Source organism: Eulemur rufifrons, chromosome 8, assembly GCF_041146395.1.
Source record: "Eulemur rufifrons isolate Redbay chromosome 8, OSU_ERuf_1, whole genome shotgun sequence".
Taxonomy (NCBI): Eukaryota; Metazoa; Chordata; class Mammalia; order Primates; family Lemuridae; genus Eulemur; species Eulemur rufifrons.
This window is the reverse complement of record NC_090990.1, coordinates 104,971,447-104,991,235: the sequence shown is the minus strand read 5'-3', so window position 1 is coordinate 104,991,235 and position 19,789 is coordinate 104,971,447. Positions and strand designations below refer to the sequence as shown.

Sequence of the window (19,789 nt, the reverse complement as noted above, 5' to 3'; positions counted from 1 at the left end):
CTCTGGTTTTCCAGCCTGCCTGCCTACTAGCCAAGCCTCCACAATCATGTGAGTCTACTCCTTAAAATGAATAAAGAGAGAGAGAGAGAGCTTATTGATTCTTTTTCTCTAGAGAGCCCTGACTAATACAGACAGCTTACTAATTCATGCTGGCCATTTATAGAAGAAAGAGTGGAGGGACTAATGTCAGGAACCAGTATTAATAAGCTTTTTCTTTTCTTGGATAAGCTGCTTGGCACAGCTATTAAAGAGGCAACTCTGGCCAGTCTTCTCTGGACCTTGTTGACAAAGTCAACACAGAAACCAAATACAGTTATACAAAATATCATGGAAGTTTGGCTGAGGAGCAGATGGGGAGATACCCTATTACTTAATGTCCACCATGTCGTCTATTGTATTTCTCCCTTAGTTAAGAGGGCACCACTCCCTTTATTAGAATACCATAGACAGAGGCATATAAAGTTTGTTGTGCGAACAAGAGTATGAAGAAAAGGATTCTGAGTTGAAAAAATAAAATATAAATTGGTAGCACTCCTATGGAAGGCAAACTTACAGAGTTTATTACTTAAATGAAAAATCATACTGTTGGCCGGACATGGCAGAACTTGCCTGCAGCATAGCTACTCGGGAGGCTGAGGCAGGAGGATCGTTTAAGCCCAGGAGTTTGAGGTTACAGTGAGCAATGATCGAAACACTGCACTCAAGCCTGGGCAACAGAGGGAGACCCTGGCTCAAAAATAAACAAACTATGGACACACTTGAAGCTCTGACTTGGGTGGGGCAAAGGCAATATATGTAACCTAAATATCTGTACCCCTGTAATATGCTGAAATAAAAAAATTATTTAAAAAAACTATATATGATGTAGCAATTGTACTTCCAGGACTTTATCCGATAGAAATACTTTTACAAGTGGCAAAAGGTATGATGATGATGATGATGACTGCAGCATTATTTGTAATCATAAAGTTATGGAACCAACTTAATTTCAAAAACAACATGTAAAGGGTTAGATAATGTAATAAACAAAAAAAAAAACCTTCAATGATAATGCAAAGGATAATGATAATAATCTTGATTCTACTGATAACATCCATGGAGCAATTACTAAATCTAGGCACATTCTGCAGATAAGGTATTGCTACCATTCTCATATTACAGCTGAAAAAAAAATGAGGTACAGAAAGTTTGCTAATAGCCCAAGGGCACACAAGAAGAGAAACAAAATTTCACTCCAGAACCCATGTTCCTGAGCACAGATTACATACACCAGGTCTCTTGTGTTCCCTGGTCCAAGAAACTTCTGCCTCCCAACTACATTTCTTTCCAGCAAATCTTCTGTGAAGGTAAGTCGCCGCTAGATGAGAGGAAGGTAAGTGAGGTATCTTAACCTTTACCGGAGAGAATCCACCGGGACCACTTGGATGTCACAAAAGGATTGCAACGTCCCTGGGTGGGCTTGAACCACCAACCTTTCGGTTAACAGCCGAACGCGCTAACCGATTGCGCCACAGAGACACGGCCAAAAGGCTTTTTTATATTCTAATAGAGGGTACATTCTCACTAAATGCTAGCCAGTACCACCAATCTTTTGCAATATAGCTGGGAAATTCCAAAGCCCCGGAAAAACGGAGCAACTAGAGCGACAGATCCAGTTGAACTCGTACATTGGATGATTCCGAAACCAGAGGGACAGCTGAATGACCTTTGCCCCGCCTTGCCCCTCGCCTGCCTAAAGAAGCCAGCGCCTCCGGAGACGTCGGGACAGCGACCCCCGTCTGAGCAACTGGGGCTCACGGGCAGCTGAACACCCAGGGCAGTCAGTTAGGACTTCTTGAATTAATACATTTCAGAGACCGAATATAAAAACGGACAGTAGCCAGACCATATATAAAAATAGAACTCTGATCCACAAGAAGCAGGTACCTGCCCAGGAATCAGTCCCCTTATCTACAGATAAATGACCCAGGAAGCCAGATTTGCTATAAGTCAGATTTGTAGGAAGACGAGCTGTATCTCTAATAACAAACCATAACGTCTTTAACAATCGGCTCAAAATGTCCAGAACTTGATTAATAACTGACAGCTTCCCTAAATTTTTGTCCCACTTGCAACTTAGGACCAATCAGAGAAAGCCAAATATACACTACTCAGACAGGACGCCCCGCCTCTAGCTAGCCCGCCTGCAGCTGCTTCATGCCAGCAGCCTCCCCCCAACCAGGGCACACCAGCAGCCTTCCTTTTTTTCCACTGTAAAGCTTTCCCGCTCCTCCGCCTGCCTTTGAAGTTCCGTCAAAAATGCAAGTGCCGGTGGCTGTGTCCCTCGCTATAGCAAACTAGGAATAAAAAGCCATTGCTTTTCTCATTTGCTTGATCTTCCTTTCGTCCTTTGAAGAATTCTGAGTGAAAAATAGATGAAAGGTTTTTCAAAGGGGGAAGTTCTTTTTTTAAAAAAGACTTTGTTGTAGTTAATTGATCTCCAAGCTTGCAAAGTCCCATGGGGTGGGCCAGGAAGGGGCCTACACTGCACCATCTGCGCAGCTTGAGGTCCACGCCTTTAACTGAACTGAGAGCCGAGGGTTGTGTGGGGTTAGTGGGCAGGAGAGGGAACGGGACAGGGACAAAAGGGAAACGCGAGCAGGAGAGGAAGAGCAGGTGAGGCATGGCCAAGGACAATGAAACCCCCCAGGAGGCCTGTACAAAGGCCGGATCCGGAGAGATGAGAATTGCTTCTATTATATATTAGAATGGAGATGAGTTTTAAAAGGACACAAAAGAGAGAAAATCGCAAGAACCTGCACCTACCCAAGAACAAAACAGAAAAATATCGTGGATGATTTCCAAAAGAAATATTAAAAGCATATTAGCTGCCAGCAGGCTTATGGAGCGCCAAGATGGTATAGCATAATGGTTAGTACTCGGCGCTGTGGCCGCAGCAACCTCGACTCGAATCTGAGCCACAGTAATATCCGGCTTCTTTCTCGGCAAGATTTCATGTGTTTTACTTTCACTGTTTAAATCCCGCGAACCGGATACGCCCTTTAGCTGCAGTCTGAGATCAGGCTTTACCGTGGCTCCCCACCATGGGATGGGCAGGAGGGAAGTAAACCCCACCGCGCACTAACCTAGGGCGCAGTCGGGGGATGGTTGGCAGGTCCCCACGTCTGAGCATGCGCAGGAACCCTCCCACCAAAAGGTAAAATGCCGAGTCTCCGGGAACCTTGTCTGTAGCTTCAGCTAATGTAATGGTGTAGTAACAACCTGTTTTTTTCTGATTGAGATATTTCAAATGTCAGCGAGGCCTTTTTAGACGCAATAACAACGAGCTTTTCATGAGTTCGCTTTAACAGGTATTTTACAATAAAATCTAATAAGATAAAACCTAATAAATATAATAAAACCTAAACTCAGTATCATGCTTTGCCTCTACCCCAATTTTTTTTGCTAAAAGTACACTATTGAAGTGTAATTCACACAGAGTAAAATGCGCAAATGTTAAGTGCACAGCCCGATGAACTTTGACAAATGTAACTATCACCTGGATCAAGTTGTAGACATTTTCCATCAGCCCAGAAAGGTAGGTAGAGTCAATCACACCCACCTTCTCTTCACTTAAGAATACCATTCTGATTTCTATCTCTGCATATTAGTGTTGACTGTTCCTGAAATTCACATAAATGAATATATATGTTTTGTGTCAGACTTTTATTTCACGCAACATAATGTTTTTGAGATGCATCAGTGTTGTTGAGTGAATTATTTTGGTGTTATTGATGAGTGTTATTCCTGTGTGTGAACATACCACTGTTGATGGACAATTGGGTTATTTCCAGTTTTGGCTACTGTGACCAAAGCTGCTATAAATATTCTTGTATAATTCTTTTTGTAGACATATGCATTCATTTTTCTTGAGTATATATGTTGTAGTGGAATTGCTAGGTCATGGGATAGGTCTAGATTTAACTTTATCAGAACTGTCAGTTTTCCAGAATGGTTGTGCTATTTTACCTTCTCACCAGCAACACAGCAAGAGTATATAGTTACCCCACATTCTCGTCAGCACTTGTTCTCTGTCTTTAAAATTTACCCGTTCTGGTGGGTGCATGTCTTAGTCTATTCAGGCTGTTATAACAAAATAAAGTGGGCAGCTTATAAACACAGAAATTTATTTCTTATAGTTTTGGAAGCTGGTAAGTCCAAGTTCAAGGCGCCAGCAGATTCAGTGTTTGGTGAGGGTTCACTCTCTGGTTCATAGACACTACCTTCTTGCTGTGTCCTCACACAGTTTATAAAGACACTAATCTTATTCAGGAAATGGAGCCCCCATTATCTGATCACCTTTCAAGGGCTGGAACCTCCTAATACCACCACCTTGGGGATTAAGATTTCAACAAATAAATATCATGTTGATGGTAGGGACACAAATATTCAGAGCATAGCAGTGCAGTGCATAAAGGTATCTCATCATAGCTGGGTGCAGTGGCTACATCTGTAATCCCAGCTACTCCATAGGCTGAGGTAGGAGGATCTCTTAAACCCAGAAGTTTGAGACCAGCCTGGGCAACACAGCAAGACCCTCATCTCCAAAAAATAAAATAAAAAGAAAAGAAAATGATCTAATCATGGTTTTCATTTGTGTTTACCTAATGATACCGAGCATCTTTTCTTATGTCTTTTGGCCATTTATATATTCTCTTTTGTGAAGAAAGCCTATTCAAATATTTTGCTCATTTTTAAATGGCTTGGCTTTTATTACTGATTTCTAAAGGTTCTCTCTATATATTCAATATTTGAGTCATTTTTTCAAATAAGCACATTGCAAATATCTTCTCCCAGTCTGTGGCTTGCCTTTTCATACTTTCTTATGGTAATTTTTGATGAGCAGAAGTCTTTAATCTTGGTGAAATCCAAGTTCTTAATTTTTTTCTTTTATGATCTCTAAGACATCTCTCCTACTCCAAGATGGTGAATATATTTTCCTACATTTTCTTCTAGAAGTGTTTTGTGTTTTAGTTTTCATGTTTAAATCTATGATTCTTCTCGATTTCATCTCCTGATGTCGGCATTATATTTAACTACAGAATCCAAGGCTTGCAGAAAACAATCCAGCCTCTTGGAAATTTTTGTAATCCTGATATAATAACATTCACAAGGGTTTGCTGCTGTGCTCTTTGGTAACTACAGATCCTGTGCTTCCATCCCTCATTCCCTCCTCCTTTTGCCTTATCTCTTCTTCTCTCAACTCTTCTCACCCCTACAGCTGAGAAAACCAGAAATACCTCAAACTGAGAAGAAGAAAGACCTGGTCTAATCTGTGCTCAAGCCACACCTATGTTCTGGTTTATAAATCTAGTCCTGCCCTTGTGAGGCCTTGGACAAGCAACTTAAACATTATGTGCCTCAATTCTTTCTTCTGTAAAATGGGGCCAATAAGAGCAGTCTACTTCATTCTGCTGTTATTAGCTGTGTCTAGATTTAGGAGATAATCAATAATGTTTTAATCAGGAGAATCATCATCCTCATTATCATTATCCTTGGCATTATTTTTGAAAGCCACAGTGTTGATATTTTGCATCTTAAATTAGTTTTGCTTCTTCTAGAAATTCCTGTAGATGGATTCATGGACTATGCACCTTGTCGTGTCCAGTTTTTTCTTTATGCATAATGTCTCTGAGTTTTATTGATATTGCTGAGTATACTAGATATTCATTCCTTTTTATTGTTGAGTATTCCATTGCATGGATATACCACAGTTTGTTTGCCAGTGTCCTGATGATGGACATTTGGGTTGTTAGTAGTTTTGCTATTATGAATAAAGCTGCTATAAACATCTTGCATGTGGACATATGTTTTCAGTTCTCTTAGAAAAATATGTAGGTAAAAAATTGCTAGGAACAAAGGGATGTTTATGTTTAAATTTATGAGAGACTGTCAAATCGAAGTGGTTAGAACGTTTTACATTCCTACTAAAAACGTATGGCTTCTGGTTGTTCCACATCTTCACCAGGATTTGGTGTTTTTGGACTTCATAATTTTAGCCAAGCTACTGGGTGGAATGGTATCTCAATGTGATTTTAGTATCTATTTCCCTGACAGCTAATGATATTGGGCACTTTTTTTTATGAGCTGGTTGATCATTAGTATACCTTCCTCTCTCAAGTGTCTGTTTAAGCTTTTGCCCATTTTCTAAGATAAGTGTTTCAGTTTCTAATGCCGAATTGTAGAATTGTAGGAGCTAATTATATATTCTGGATATAGGTTCTTTGTCAGATATGTTTTGTGACCATTTTCCTCCTAGACTATGGCTTGCTTTTTCACTTAATGGTGTCTTTTGATGAGAAGACTTTTTAATATTGATTATGTCAAATTTATCACTTTTCTTATTTATTATTTTTTCCTGTGAAACATGTAGGAAATATTTGCTTGCTACCATGTTATAAGAATATTTTCATGTATTTTCTTCTAAAATGTTTTAGTTTGTATGGTTTGGTCTGTGATCCAACTCGAATTAGCTTTTGTGTATATGGTGAGGTAGGGATTGTGGGGTTTTGTTCACTAGTATAATAGATACCTAATTGATCCAGCACTATTTGTTAAAATGACACTCCTTTCCTCATTGAATTGCTTTAGTGCTTTTTTTTGAAAATTGGTTGACCATATTATGTGGGTCTGTTCGAGGTGTCTTAGTTCAGTTCCATTTATCTATGCGTGTATCCTTTTGCTACTCTCACACTGTTTTGTTTATGGTAATAAACAGCTTAACAGCAAGTCTTAAAGTCTTCCAGGTTTGACTTTTCCACACAGGTCAATAAATCTGAAATGCGTACATACTGTGGTGCCCCCATGCAAATCAAAATATGCTGTCACTTAATCCCTCTCATTTTACTGTAGGACATATGCCCTCATGTACAATGGCTGAGCCCTTAGCCAAAGATCCTCTATTGTACCCTCTGGAGAAAATAAATCTTCAGTTACCTTCAGAGCTAATCTAGAGGTAAAATGTCTGCAACACTCAGCAATGAGTAGATTTTTCTTGAAAAAGAAGTTCAGTTTTTACTTGCTTTGGCCATAGAAATTTTTCTCTATTATCTATGAACATGAAATACACTGGTTTGCAATTTTATGTTTTTTGTAGGAAGAAAAACTTTGGTGGAAACAATATTTAATGACATTTTATGAAACTTTGTCATTTACACAACAACTTTCTTTGCTGCTTTTGTAAAAATAGCATACAGTGGGCTTTATATACTTGTTATACAATTTTTAAAATGTGTTTTTAAATTAAAACTACCAGAATTAAAATATTCATCATGAACGTCCTACATTCATCTTAAGTTCCACCAACAGTGCGCTTAAAATAAAATGGGCCCAGCCTAAGTATACAAATCTTCATGGCTAAAGTGCAGTTCCTGTATGTGAGACATCCTCAACAGTATTTGCTTGCCCTGGCATAGTGATTTTCGCGTTTTTCCCGCACCTGAAAGTCCTCAATTCAAACCTGTAAGAAATTTCTTTCGCTAAAAGATCAAAGTATTCTTTTTTCAAGTAAGGGCAGTTTTATAAGTTATCGCTTGCATCCTTGGAATGCACAGAAAGCTTGGGGAGAGAGATCAAGCGCTACAAGTTCAAGTGCTACCCAGCTGGGGAGGAGGGGGGATAAGTACTCACTGGTACCCAGGCCAAGGTTGTCTGCTTTGCCGGCTTTGGCTCCAACTGGAGACCGGAACTCGGTTCAACGGCAACAGGGGGACCTGGTTTCAGAGAAGCCTGACTTAATCCTCGCCGTGCCTTTAGATCAGCAAATCTCATAGGGTTTCTGCCCTTCCTTTTGATCTATTTCCACCTGGTAGACAGGACCCAAGAGGGCGGCCGCCCCCTTTCCCTACCGGTCCCTCCCTGCCTGGGCGTGTCAAACTGACCCGGGACGTTACCGCCAGCGGGTGAGAACGAGAAGAGCCAGGACGAATCACGAACTCTCCGCGTGCGTCCCCGCGCACCTGCGGCTCGCGGGCTCCTGGCAATTTGAATACACGCCGCCCGAGTCTTCCCTGCAGGTCACAAAGGGTGTGCGGGCTCCTGACCTGGCAGGAGGAACCGCTCTGACGGGACCTAGCCCTGCCCCTGGCTGGTTCTCGAACACAGGTCTGGAGAGGCTGATTTTGACAGGTAGAGCCAAAGAAAACTCTCGACGGCAGCCCAAACCCCGAACCCGAGATTAAGGGCCTTAAACCCTAAAGTCTGAGCGAGCCGCGGGTCTTGAGTGGAATCGATCTCCACGCTTTGTCGTTTGACAAAATTCAGAGACCAAGAAAGAGAAAAATTGTGTGGATCGAAGTCCACAATTAACCAAAGAGGAAAGACGATTTCCTAACTAATCGGACATGGGTTCTGAGAACAAGACCGGCGTCGAGTTTTGCCCCAGCATATGGAAGGATGGCGTTGCCGTCTGCTAAGACAAGAAAGCGCAGGCACAGCAGGCTGTAGGGAGAAGATCCAGGATTCAATGCAGAGCCCTAGGGTCTGCCTTGAAAGAGTTTTCTATCCTATCCAGGCCGTCTCCGTTCCTGCCTCCATTTGAGTCCTTTATGATGTTGGGGATGCTGCGGTCTCGGCCCCTTCTCATCTTGGTACCTCCCCTCCGGCCTCCTCCCGGCGACCTTGTGCACTGTCCCTGATCCGGCGACAGTCTCTCCACACGCCGTCGCCTCGCAAAGGCGCATCTCTAGGTCAGTCGTGAGGTGTGGTGGGGTCAAAGCAACTTGCTCCGGAACTTGGGGACCTGGTGGGCTTCACGGGAGCGCTACTGGCGGGGCGGGGGCGGGGGACGCTTGGTAGCCGCGCGCAGGCTCGCAATTTGGAGAAAGCCGGGCAGAGAGGGGACCACCTTCTGGAACAATTCCTTGGAGGAGCGGGCAGCACCTGGGAGGGTAGACTGAGCTTTCCAGAGGTCAGTGCAAGGGTGGGTTCTGCTAAAAGGGTTAAAAAGAAAAAAAAAGCATATAGCATTTGGTTCCCTGGTGGTCTAGCAGCCGGGATTTGAGGCTTTCACCGCGGTTCCATTCCTGGTGAGGGGAAGGGGTCTCCAACTCATTGTGAGGTGTTATGTACTGTGTTTGCTATCTACCAACCTCTGTCGCTCTGTTTTTCAAAGACTGTAGAAATGAAGTTAATTTTGATCCTAAAATTGAAACTATTTAAGTAGGATACATTGCAGGTAGGTGAATTTTAGTGTTAATTTAAACTTCCAATGTATATTGCTTACCAACGTATCAGCACCAATTACGCGCCCAAAATTGTGAGACTGCATTTCCCCAGACATTTAAAACCAACACTAGAAATAATCAATCTCTTAGATGTATTTTTAAACTTTATTTACCATCAAATGATCTCTTTATAGTCAATTTCCCCCTTAGCCTATAAATCCACAAGTAACGGAAAAACTGCCTAGCATTTCAGCAAACTTGAATTTGAAACTCTCTGTTCTCTTCTGTTTGGGTGTTTACCCTTTTCTTCCAGGTAAGATTGGTCACAATAAAAAATTAATAAATGTAATAAAAATGTATGCCTGGCCTTTTTGCTTGAAGTGTTCTCTCTGGTTCTAAATTTTGTGGATGTGATGCTGTTGCTCGGATAATCTCATGGATATGCTTGAAACTTGAGGAACTTTGGAAACACGGTGCACAGGAAGGTCTCAAAATCCATCCTCTGGGGCTGGCAGAAGTAAATCAGCACCAGTAATAAAGGCAACAGCTTCTGAAGGCCGGTGGAACCAGAGCAGATTTTTAAAAACCAGACGGGTTGTTTTCATAATTTAATTTTCATTTTGATGGACACTTTATCTATTTTGACGAGTACATTAGTAGGGGGAAATTTCTTTATTGGAGCATCAATTTCTCTATAATTTTTGTCTCTCTTAAGAAATTTAATGATAATACTGAATTTAATAATATACTAATATATTATAATAAAATAATATTTCACATCCTAAATTATTCATGTTGGTTTCGTTAGCTTATGCTGTCATGTGGTGCCCACTGTATAATACCTGATGAGTTATGTTCAACTATGTAGTAATACATACTAATACATATACACAGATATAAAATAAGTATGTGTAGTTCAAAAAGAGAGATATAATGGGAAAATGCTGGTAACCTCTTAGGTAGTGTAGTCCTAAAATTAGCTGAATTTATGCCTTGTTCTCACATACTTCAGAAGTCTATGCTAATATTAAAATGCCATTCCTTGGCCAGCTAAGTTGCCCATTTCCTGGCCCAGCATGATACACGGAAGGAGTGAAAATGGGAAGAAAAGGGCCTTTTTGGAGAACTTGCCTAATGTACTTCTCCCTTATCATTATTTGGAATGACATAAGAAAATCAGAAGGAAATAATCATACAGAAAAGGCAAATTCTCCGCTCTCCTTCTCCGCCAACCCTTAATACACAAAGGAGGAGCAAATGCTCTGCTCCTTCTTCACATATCAGGACAGATATTGCCCTTAGTTTGCTGATGTTTGGGGACACAGTATATTAAAACATCATACAAAGGGGTATAGCTATTACTGACCCCTTTCTACCTAAGCATGAAAACAGGCAACCTGGCTGGTGTCAAGCAGAGCTTCTGACCCATGCTTTCTTTCTGGTCCTCTCTTCTCAAGGACTTACACCCATCAGATTCATGTGGGGATGTCTGGTAAAGGTTGTTCTGTGCTTAGACAGAAGGAAAAACCCCTAAGACCTTGAAATAAGCCTTAGGCTCTGAGCCAGTTTACTGGAATTCCCTACACAGTGGCATAAGCTCTACCAATAGCAACTGTGATTGTTCACACTTTGCCACTTTCCTATATGTGCATATCTTCCTCAGGAACCCCCACACTCACCAGAGAACCTAGGTTATTGGCAGATGAGATTTGGGAATTCTTCAGTCCTCTGGCCAAACACTGCCAGTTAGAACTGTTATTCCACCATTTTTGAAATTACATACAACAAATTTTAAATACTATTTATTTTGGAGAGTTCAGTTTGGAGGCAATGGAGATTATTTATTACTCAATGTTATTTCTGTATTTTTCAAATTTTAACTATAACACAGATTTCTCATAAAAAAATATGGGTCAGAAGATAGTGGAACAACAATTTTTACTCTAAAACAAACAGACCAAACTTTGGCAGGAGTTAAAAGTCTGACATGTAGCAGTGGCTTCTATGGCAGAAATACAGAGTCCTTTACTTTGTGAGCCATAGTAGCTTTTTGTTTTAGGAGTTTCCTCCCCTTTTTGGCTCCCAGAGGGATTGAGCATTGTGAATTCATCAGCATAGTTCCAAGAAACTACTTGGCAAGCAAAGCATTGAATTTTGTTGGGGTTTATCAGTTATCCCTGCTAGCAGAGATCTGAAAACACTGCAGTCAGAGCTGTTGAGTTTTTTAAATTTTGACTTGCCAACCAACAGGATGTCATTTATACAGTGAAACTTCAGACATCAGATGCCATAGGCACTCATGCTAAATTTTGACCCATCTGCTGGTGGCAAATGTTAAGCAATTTGCCCCATTAGCACTTTTACACACGACAGTACCCTGAACAGAAGACTTTCTTCTAACAACTTAAGACCATTCATTGCATAAGCATGTAACTCATCACTTTCAATTATATATTTTCACACCTATACATTCAATCGGCTCACTTATAGCTTTACTTTTCTCTTTACTGAAAGTTTTACCCAAACTGTCAGTTGAATTCACACTCTCTTTTACAGGAACACGGACCAAGGAGTTTAACACATGCACCTGACAGAGTTACAACAGCAGCTGTCAGGAGACCCTCTCACCTCAGGGAGTGCAGGAGTCCTGACCAGCCTTCAGGGTCAGTTGGAGCAGTGGGGAGGCTTCTTTCCTGAAAGTACCTGAGTTAAGATGAGAGGAAGAGAGGGATTAGGGGCACAAGGGCAGCAGCCCCACAGTAGGAAGTACAGCTCTGCAACTGCTTTTGGTTTTAAAAGGCTCTCCATTCAGTTTCAACAAACTTTATACAACCAAAATGTCATTTGAGTGGCTGGTTTCAATCCTCCCTTGTTGCCACTGAGCCTCCAAGCATTTGTTACCAATGTAGGACAATAGGAGGACCCTTATTCCCCCACTCACACTTACCACTTTGGGAGGAAACATATGCTACCGATGCTAGGGGCCCTTCTTAACCACCCCCCACCCAACCTGGCCCACACAGTCCCTTCTGTCTTTTCTCCAAGAAGGCATTGTGACCTTACTGACCCCACGCTGGGCACAAAATTTGCTAAGTGGCCAAGAAGTCCCTATGCAGCATAGTGATAAGTGGTCTTGTCACACTTCTGTAGAATTGACCAGTAAGGAGATAACAAGCTCAAATGAATTGAGGTGGTTTATCACTTATACACACAGCATAAGCAAGATTGGCATGTTGGCAGCTCCCCACATCCATAATCCCCCCGCAGTGCACCAAACTGGAGGTAGCAGATGACAAGACAATATAAGTGATGGGTTGTTCTGTCATAAAGGAGCTAATTTTATATTTCAGCTAAGCAGCTATAGTCTGTAGTTGTACCCTGAGCGGGGTGGGAGCAAAGTAGAAATTTTCATGGCCTATCAGAACAAGGTAAGAAATTGCCTGCGGGTAGCCTGCTACAAGACAAGGAACTTCCCACAAGAGAACAGTAAGAAATAGCCTTGTGATAGCTCCTCACAAGACTACCTATCTTGCCATGGTCCAGGAGGGCATCCGGGCAAGGGTTGGGTCAGACTACGATTGAGCCTTGCCCTATGTGTCCGATGTGGAGAAATACAAACAGAGCCATTCTCTTATACCTTGAACCTTGGAAAGTGCTTGACTGGATATAACATCCTCGGTTTGTATTTTCTTTGTATAAGTTTCTTGAAAATGCTGCTTCACTGTTGCCTTGTCTTGTATGTTGGTGCCCATCTAATTCAGTTGCTTTCATAACTTATTTCACAGTGATGCCTGGAGAACTTGAGGATGTTTTCTTTATCTTAAAAATCTAATAATTTTACTATGATATTGCCTTGAAGTTGATCATCCTGGGTTACTTTTTCCTGATATCTGATGGGCCCTTTCAATATGCCTCGTCACATAAGTAATCTATCATTTTCATTTTTATAAATCAAGACACTAGATTGTTCCCCCTAAAACCTGATTCCTGCTTAGAGAAAAATGTTAAAAAAAAAAAAAAAAAAAAAAACCAAGAAATTATACACATTATAATTTTTATTCAACAAATATGGAAATTCCCAAACAAATTAAAATGAAATAGAAAACAACTCTGATGATTTCAACACAGTATTGCCAGGTAAGGACTTTTTAAAAATTCACCATTAGTTTATAAACAAAATGCAGAAGGCCATAATGTCAGAAGAAAACCTTTGAATGTGAATAAATTTATTATTAAAAAGAGAAATATCCACTGGTTTGAAAATCAGTTTTAGAAAAATCTTAGATTTAAGCTATTCCTAGATGAAAACAAAACTTTGGAAGAAAATTATTCACCTCTTGCCTCTCTAACGCAGTAACACCCATATTACTCTCAAATTGGAATCTTTCCCAGGAACTTCCTAATGTGACAAAAAGTATAAAACAAAAGCAGATAAATAGTTTCTGGATTCCGTAGTTTGCTTTCCCTTACTAAAAATGTAATTTTCAGGCCAACACTGTTGACAGACATTGCTAGGGACACGGAATCCCTCCGGATTCCTATGGGCCCACAGAACACGCCGTGGCTGGCCAAGTGAACAAATTCTGTTCACAGTGTCCGGGGTACAGACCCGAGGGTCCTCTCGCCACCTCTGCGGGAGGCCATCTCCGCCGCTGTCCTCATCTCTAAGCGGCTTCCTCCCCACAAGCCTCCCCTCTTCTGGGGCCGCTGATTCCTGCCAGACCACTGAGGGAGCTGCCCGCAGCTTCTCTCCTTCCAGACTTTCATTTCTTGATCCTCGCTCCATAGTGAGACGTGGCCCAGCGATCAGCCCAAGGTCCAGCATACGAATTAGGGATCTGATGGCTTTTTGGGTTTCCAGGGATCAGCTCAGAGAATAAACCAAAATAACAAAGATTTTATGTATCAATATTCAAAACTGTAGCGACCCACCACGTCGGTTAGCATTGTCATCAGTTTACAGCTGCCACAACCAAAGGCAATGCCCCTAAAAGCAATATAGCCTGCGCAGTATGATTTTGCAGGGTGTAAGTGTAAAGACCATAGGAAAATGGAACAAAAAGCCCTCTGCATTGGCCGGGAATCGAACCCGGGTCTCCCGCGTGGGAGGCGAGAATTCTACCACTGAACCACCAATGCACTGCCATAATGAGTTTTTAGAAGAAAAATTGAAAAAGGGTACCTAGCTAAGAGGGTTTTGGTAGTGTTGAGTAAAAGTTAACAAAAACATCAAAACCAAAGGTTTTTACAGAAGATTTTTATTAGACGAAACTATAAATATCAATATACCTTATTTGTCTGATCAAACTCTTAACTCTGAAAAAGGCTCTTTCCAACTGCATAATAGAGCCCTGTAGAAAAAACGTCAAAAATTCATCCAGGTTCCTTGTTTCTGATCCTAAATCTTCACTTGTCAACCTCAAACTGTTGCCTTAGTAGTTCTGAGAAGGTGACCTAACTGGTAGGTGAGGTAAATAAAATTCTAATCTAGGGAAGAAATAAGAAGCAGAAGCAGAATTAGAAGAAAGGAAATAAAAAGACAGAATCAAGATAGAGATAATGAAGTATCAAGTTTGACCCATGGAGTTAGTCCTTTGTGTTTTTTTCTTGTGAAAGAGTAATGATCAGTCTTGTAATCATTATAATAATATTATGTGCCTCCTTTATAAGATGTATAAAGCATTTGAAGGACTATGTGATATAAAAAGATTAATAATGCTTGCAAAAAATTATTTAACTGTTTGGGAGAATCCAATTTCCTAAGTTAATATGCCTTGATGCATTAGCTACGTAAAGACCACTAGACTATTTAAAGAAATATTGATGGTTGAAATATTAACATATTGGTCTTTTGATGACGTTCAGATAGTGGAGAGATTTCTTTGCCCAGTTTTCCCTGGGGAGATTAAACTGAAGAGAAGAACCTAGAGAGCTGGCCCCACATGTTGAGTCTGGGAGTCATTGTGACTTTGTTCAAATATAGATGCTGTGACATATAATCGTGCTTCCCTAGTTGAGAAGCCAGTCTAGGTTCAGGCTGCGTCATAAACTTGAGCTCAACAAGGAAATTAATGTTCACATAGACTTCTCAGAGCTTTGGCTCCATCTGCCCTCTGCTGGACATCCAAGACACAGCCCTGCTCTGGCCAACACGCCTTCAAATGCCAACCACATCAGCCAGGTCTACATTTATTCCCACATCTCTTTTTAAACTACAAACCTGCACTTCCTACTCTCAGCTTCTAAATTTACAAGATCCCTCACATGCCTCTCAAAGTCACAAGTGCTAAAACGCAACACACCAGTGAGTTCTCTGTTAGCATCATATACCAACCCTCTACCTCAACACTTAAAAATCAGATCCAGGCCGGGCGTGGTGGCTCACGCCTGTAATCCTAGCACTCTGGGAGGCCGAGGTGGGCGGATCGTTTGAGCTCAGGAGTTTGAGACCAGCCTGAGCAAGAGCGAGACCCCACCTCTACCAAAAATAGAAAGAAATTATATGGACAGCTAAAAATATATATAGAAAAAATTAGCCGGGCATGGTGGCGCATGCCTGTAGTCCCAGCTACTCGGGAGGCTGAGACAGGAGGATTGCCTGAGCTCAGGAGTCTGAGGTTGCTGTGAGCTAGGCTGACGCCACGGCACTCACTCTAGCCTGGGCAACAGAGTGAGACTCTGTCTCAAAAAAAAAAAAAAAAAAAAAAAAAAATCAGATCCAAGAGTAAGTAGTGCATTGTTCTGAGTGTTTCAATCACAAAACCTATTTCTATCCCTGCCTAGTACGTTTACCTTCACTGCCACCCATCCTATTGCTCAAACCAGATCTCGCTATCTTCTTTAAGTAAACCCTCTCAACCTCCCAACACAACAGTTTATTTCCAGTGTAATTATAAATAGTGTTTAAATTTAGTGGACTCTCTATAGACTCAGTGCCACTTCATTATTACACTCCATTACCTCTTACCTCCATTAATATAAGCAGATCAAAAACTGGCCTCTCTACAGCCATTCTTATGTACTCCAATCCATTTGCTACACTGTATCCTGAGTGACTATTCTACAGCATAAATCTGTACATATCTGTAGCCTAAAATCACATCTGCCAACACAGTAGCTAAGCAACAGCAATCCTCTCTCCCTTGGTCATCGGAGTCCTGGATATGACCAAGGGGATTTTGAGGAAAGAATTGCCATGGATCAACCCCCAGAGCTTATGTTGGCTTTGAAACATATGTACATGTTGGAGAAGCTCAAGTCTCTAGCCAATTTGGAAATTAGGAAGTAAGGACTAAAAGAAATCACTGCACTGGCACACCTGGCCTTCTGACTTTTCAATTTCGCACAGTCAATTCCCTAGTGGCTGGGGTGAAGGCCGCCATCACAAGGCTCCTCTATGAAGTTTCCTGGAGCAAACATCTGAGTCTTGGTCATATGGGAATTCTTAGTAGTCAAGTCTCAGAGGTGTTCCAGAGCACAGAGGCCTCCACACAGGGACAATTTTTGATTCCTCAGCTGCTTCCAGACCAAGTTCCAAAAACAGTAGGCTACTTAGCGTAGCCAGGATCTATGTAGTCATTAATCCAGACATGAACAGGTGGCTCTATTTCTGTGCAGAAGCCCAGTAGACATAGACCTAAGGCCTGCTATGGGTGATGGGAAAAACAACACTGTGAAGTATTGGATACCTTATGAGCCATGCAGAACACTTTAAGCTAAGAATACTGGTGCTTCAGTAGCAAACATCTTATCTCCTACCTGAGTGACAGAGGTTTGATTGCAAGCCAATGTATATGACTGTTTTTCTTCTTTTTTCTCCACTCCAATAATTTTATTTACTATCTCTACTGAAGGCATTATTGCAAAGGCAAATGTGGTCTATGCAAATATTCAATAGCCAGGGGAACACTGCAGTCAGCTGAGAAAAGGGAAGAAAGAATAAAATGGGCAGTGCTTTGAGAACACGAATTTGTCTATGTATTGGCTCGGCAGCCTTGGGACTGGGACTGGGCTATGGTCATGGAAGGATTAATACTTGGCATGAGGTGTGACATTCCTCTAAGGTGTGTCTTCCAAGGCAAGAAGTAAGCTCTGGTGTGTTTCTGCATGGAACGTTTGGAACTAATACCTTTGCCACACACTCTTCTCCATAACCAGAGACATGATGACACTACCTATTAACAAATGCTGTGTCCTAGAATATGAAGAATAACTTTAGTGTGTGTTTCTCTCTTTGCAAGTTAGTTCTGGAAAAAGGTCAGGAGATTTCTGTCTCTTGTTATGCCTATTCTTCTGAGTTTCTCTTGTCATGATGAATATGAATGTACCCCTAGGAGGAGATACATGTAAGGAACAAAGAGAAAGTTTTACCCTCTCCTTTAGGTTACCATTCCATAAACTTTTCTTGGACTTCCAATATTTTACACTGGACCAGAAAGACAGGGAATTCAGCCACTAAAGAAATTTCTCTTTAATGTTCTCAGTACAACCTTACTAATGGTCAAAATCATACATTTGGTTAACTTCAGGGTCCTAGTATCTGAGTTAATTATTTACTTCTTCCAACAGCTCATCAGACAACTACAGGTAATCTTACAAGTAAGAGAGGTGTATTCAGAACTTCTGACTCAGGAGGGCAGAGCAAAAGTAGAATAAAAGCTGTTCAGAATAAGAGAAACTGAAGTGTGGGAGAAATGCTAGGAAAGTGCTAAAGCCAATTGAAAACCAATTGGCTTTCATTGCTGAATACTTAATTAATAACTAAACTTCCTAACTGATTGACCCCATGGCCCTGCTTCACAAATGTGGCTACATCAAGTGGTAATGTGGACAATCCCTTTGCCGAAGCAGGGAGTATGTCCATCTTATCTTCACTCTGTCCAAATCTGCCAACTCCAGAAGGCTGAGTGCAAGAGAGTGGAAGACTTCTTCTTTTTTTGTGTATGCAAAGGAAAGATAAGTAAGTTAGGTGATACCAAAACAGAAAGGGCAGGGCAATGGTTATCACCAGTCTTGATGTTCTAAGGAGTCAAAATGAAGGGGGACAGGGAGGATGTTGGAAGTTTGATGGAGTAGTGAAGACTGTTCTGTTCCAAATATCTCCTGCTGTGGGTTGAGAGATAAGGGAGGCAATTGGCATCAGAGGAGCCACATACATGAGCATTCGATACACCGTGGGAGGCAGAGACAAAAGAGCAGCAGAAATATGGGCAAGAGAGGCAAGATGTTTGGCACCAGCATCCATCCCTGTGCCAGAGGCAGTGCCATCCTGGGTTCTTTCCTATAGTCTCCCGCCAGGCAGTTAAAAACTTGGGATTTGCAGAGGGAAGTTCTGACCTCAGGGCAGGGTGTGGCATGAGGATCACCCTAAATTATAACATGATAATCATCACTCATACAAAAAGTTTAAAGATAAGGAATATTTAAAGATTTATGACATTATTATATCTTTATAGTTGAAAGTGAAGAAAATAAAGAAAATATCAAAATTCTTTGTCTAACCAAATGGCTCATAGAGATTAATTTATATATCGTTACCCATGATAACCAATCAGCAGAAAAGGTATTTAGAAAGGGATGATTATATTCCACAGGAGATATCTTCTAGAATCATGCTTTTTGCCTTAAAGTCTATTAATATAGCAACACTTTGGTTAATATTTTCAATCAAGCTCCTTTTCTTACCTTTTGCTTCCAAACTTTTTGTCACTTTCTGGTTTAGGTATGACTCCTAAATACAGCATGTAATTAATTTTTAAATCTAGTCTAGCAATACTTATTTTTTCCTAAATAATTTGGTCCACTTATATTTAATATGATTGCTGATACATATTACTTTTAAATATACCATCTGTATTTTTTCCTCCTTGTTCTATGTTTCCATTTCTTTTTGTGTGTGTGTGTGTGTCTATTTTGGATTGGTTATTTTTTTAACTATTAAAACATTATATGTTTTATTTTATACCCTTTGCTTCAAGTTTTTCCTTCCTTATTGTTAATTGTATTTCACTTTCCTTCTATTCTTTTAGTGGTTAATTTTTAAAAGCATAGCAATAATGAATATCTTTATCCTCATCCTGGATAATCTGAAGACCTTGGAATACTTTTATTCCATTTAGTCTCACTTGTTATATATGCTGTTACCATTTCTTATAGGTCTAAGTATTTTTAAACCCCAGAAGACTATTCACACATTTTCATATAGTTAATGTTAATTTAGATTTACCAACATATTTACTACTATCTTGCTCTGCATTTCTTTCTGTGTCTCTGTCTTTCTATATGGAATCATTTTGCTTCTGCCTGAGAAACATTTAGAACTTCCTTTTGTGTTGCTCTGCTAGTGAAGAACTGTTTCAGATCTTTTTCTCTGAAAGTGTCTTTATTTTGCTTTAATTTTTGAAGATTGTTTTTACTAAGTATAGAATTCTAGGAGGCAGTTTTTTCCCCCAGTTTATTGAAGATATTTGCATTTGATTTTGCTTTTTAGAAGTCAGTTATCTAACTGCAACTGATTTGAATGTAATCTCTCTTTCTTCTCTGAGTGTGGCTTTTGTTGTTTTTTCTCTCTCTCTCTTTTATTTTTT

At 40.7% G+C, this 19,789-nt stretch overlaps 2 non-coding genes across 2 annotated transcripts; both read right to left on the bottom strand.

Moving 5' to 3' along the window:
* Nucleotides 1-1,444: 1,444 nt before the first annotated feature.
* Nucleotides 1,445-1,518, bottom strand: TRNAN-GUU (transfer RNA asparagine (anticodon GUU)). Its single transcript has one exon. It is a non-coding gene; the product is annotated as a tRNA-Asn (tRNA).
* A 12,753-nt stretch (nt 1,519-14,271) lies between these two features.
* TRNAG-CCC (transfer RNA glycine (anticodon CCC)) lies at nt 14,272-14,342 on the bottom strand. The gene has a single exon. It is a non-coding gene; the product is annotated as a tRNA-Gly (tRNA).
* Nucleotides 14,343-19,789: the final 5,447 nt, after the last annotated feature.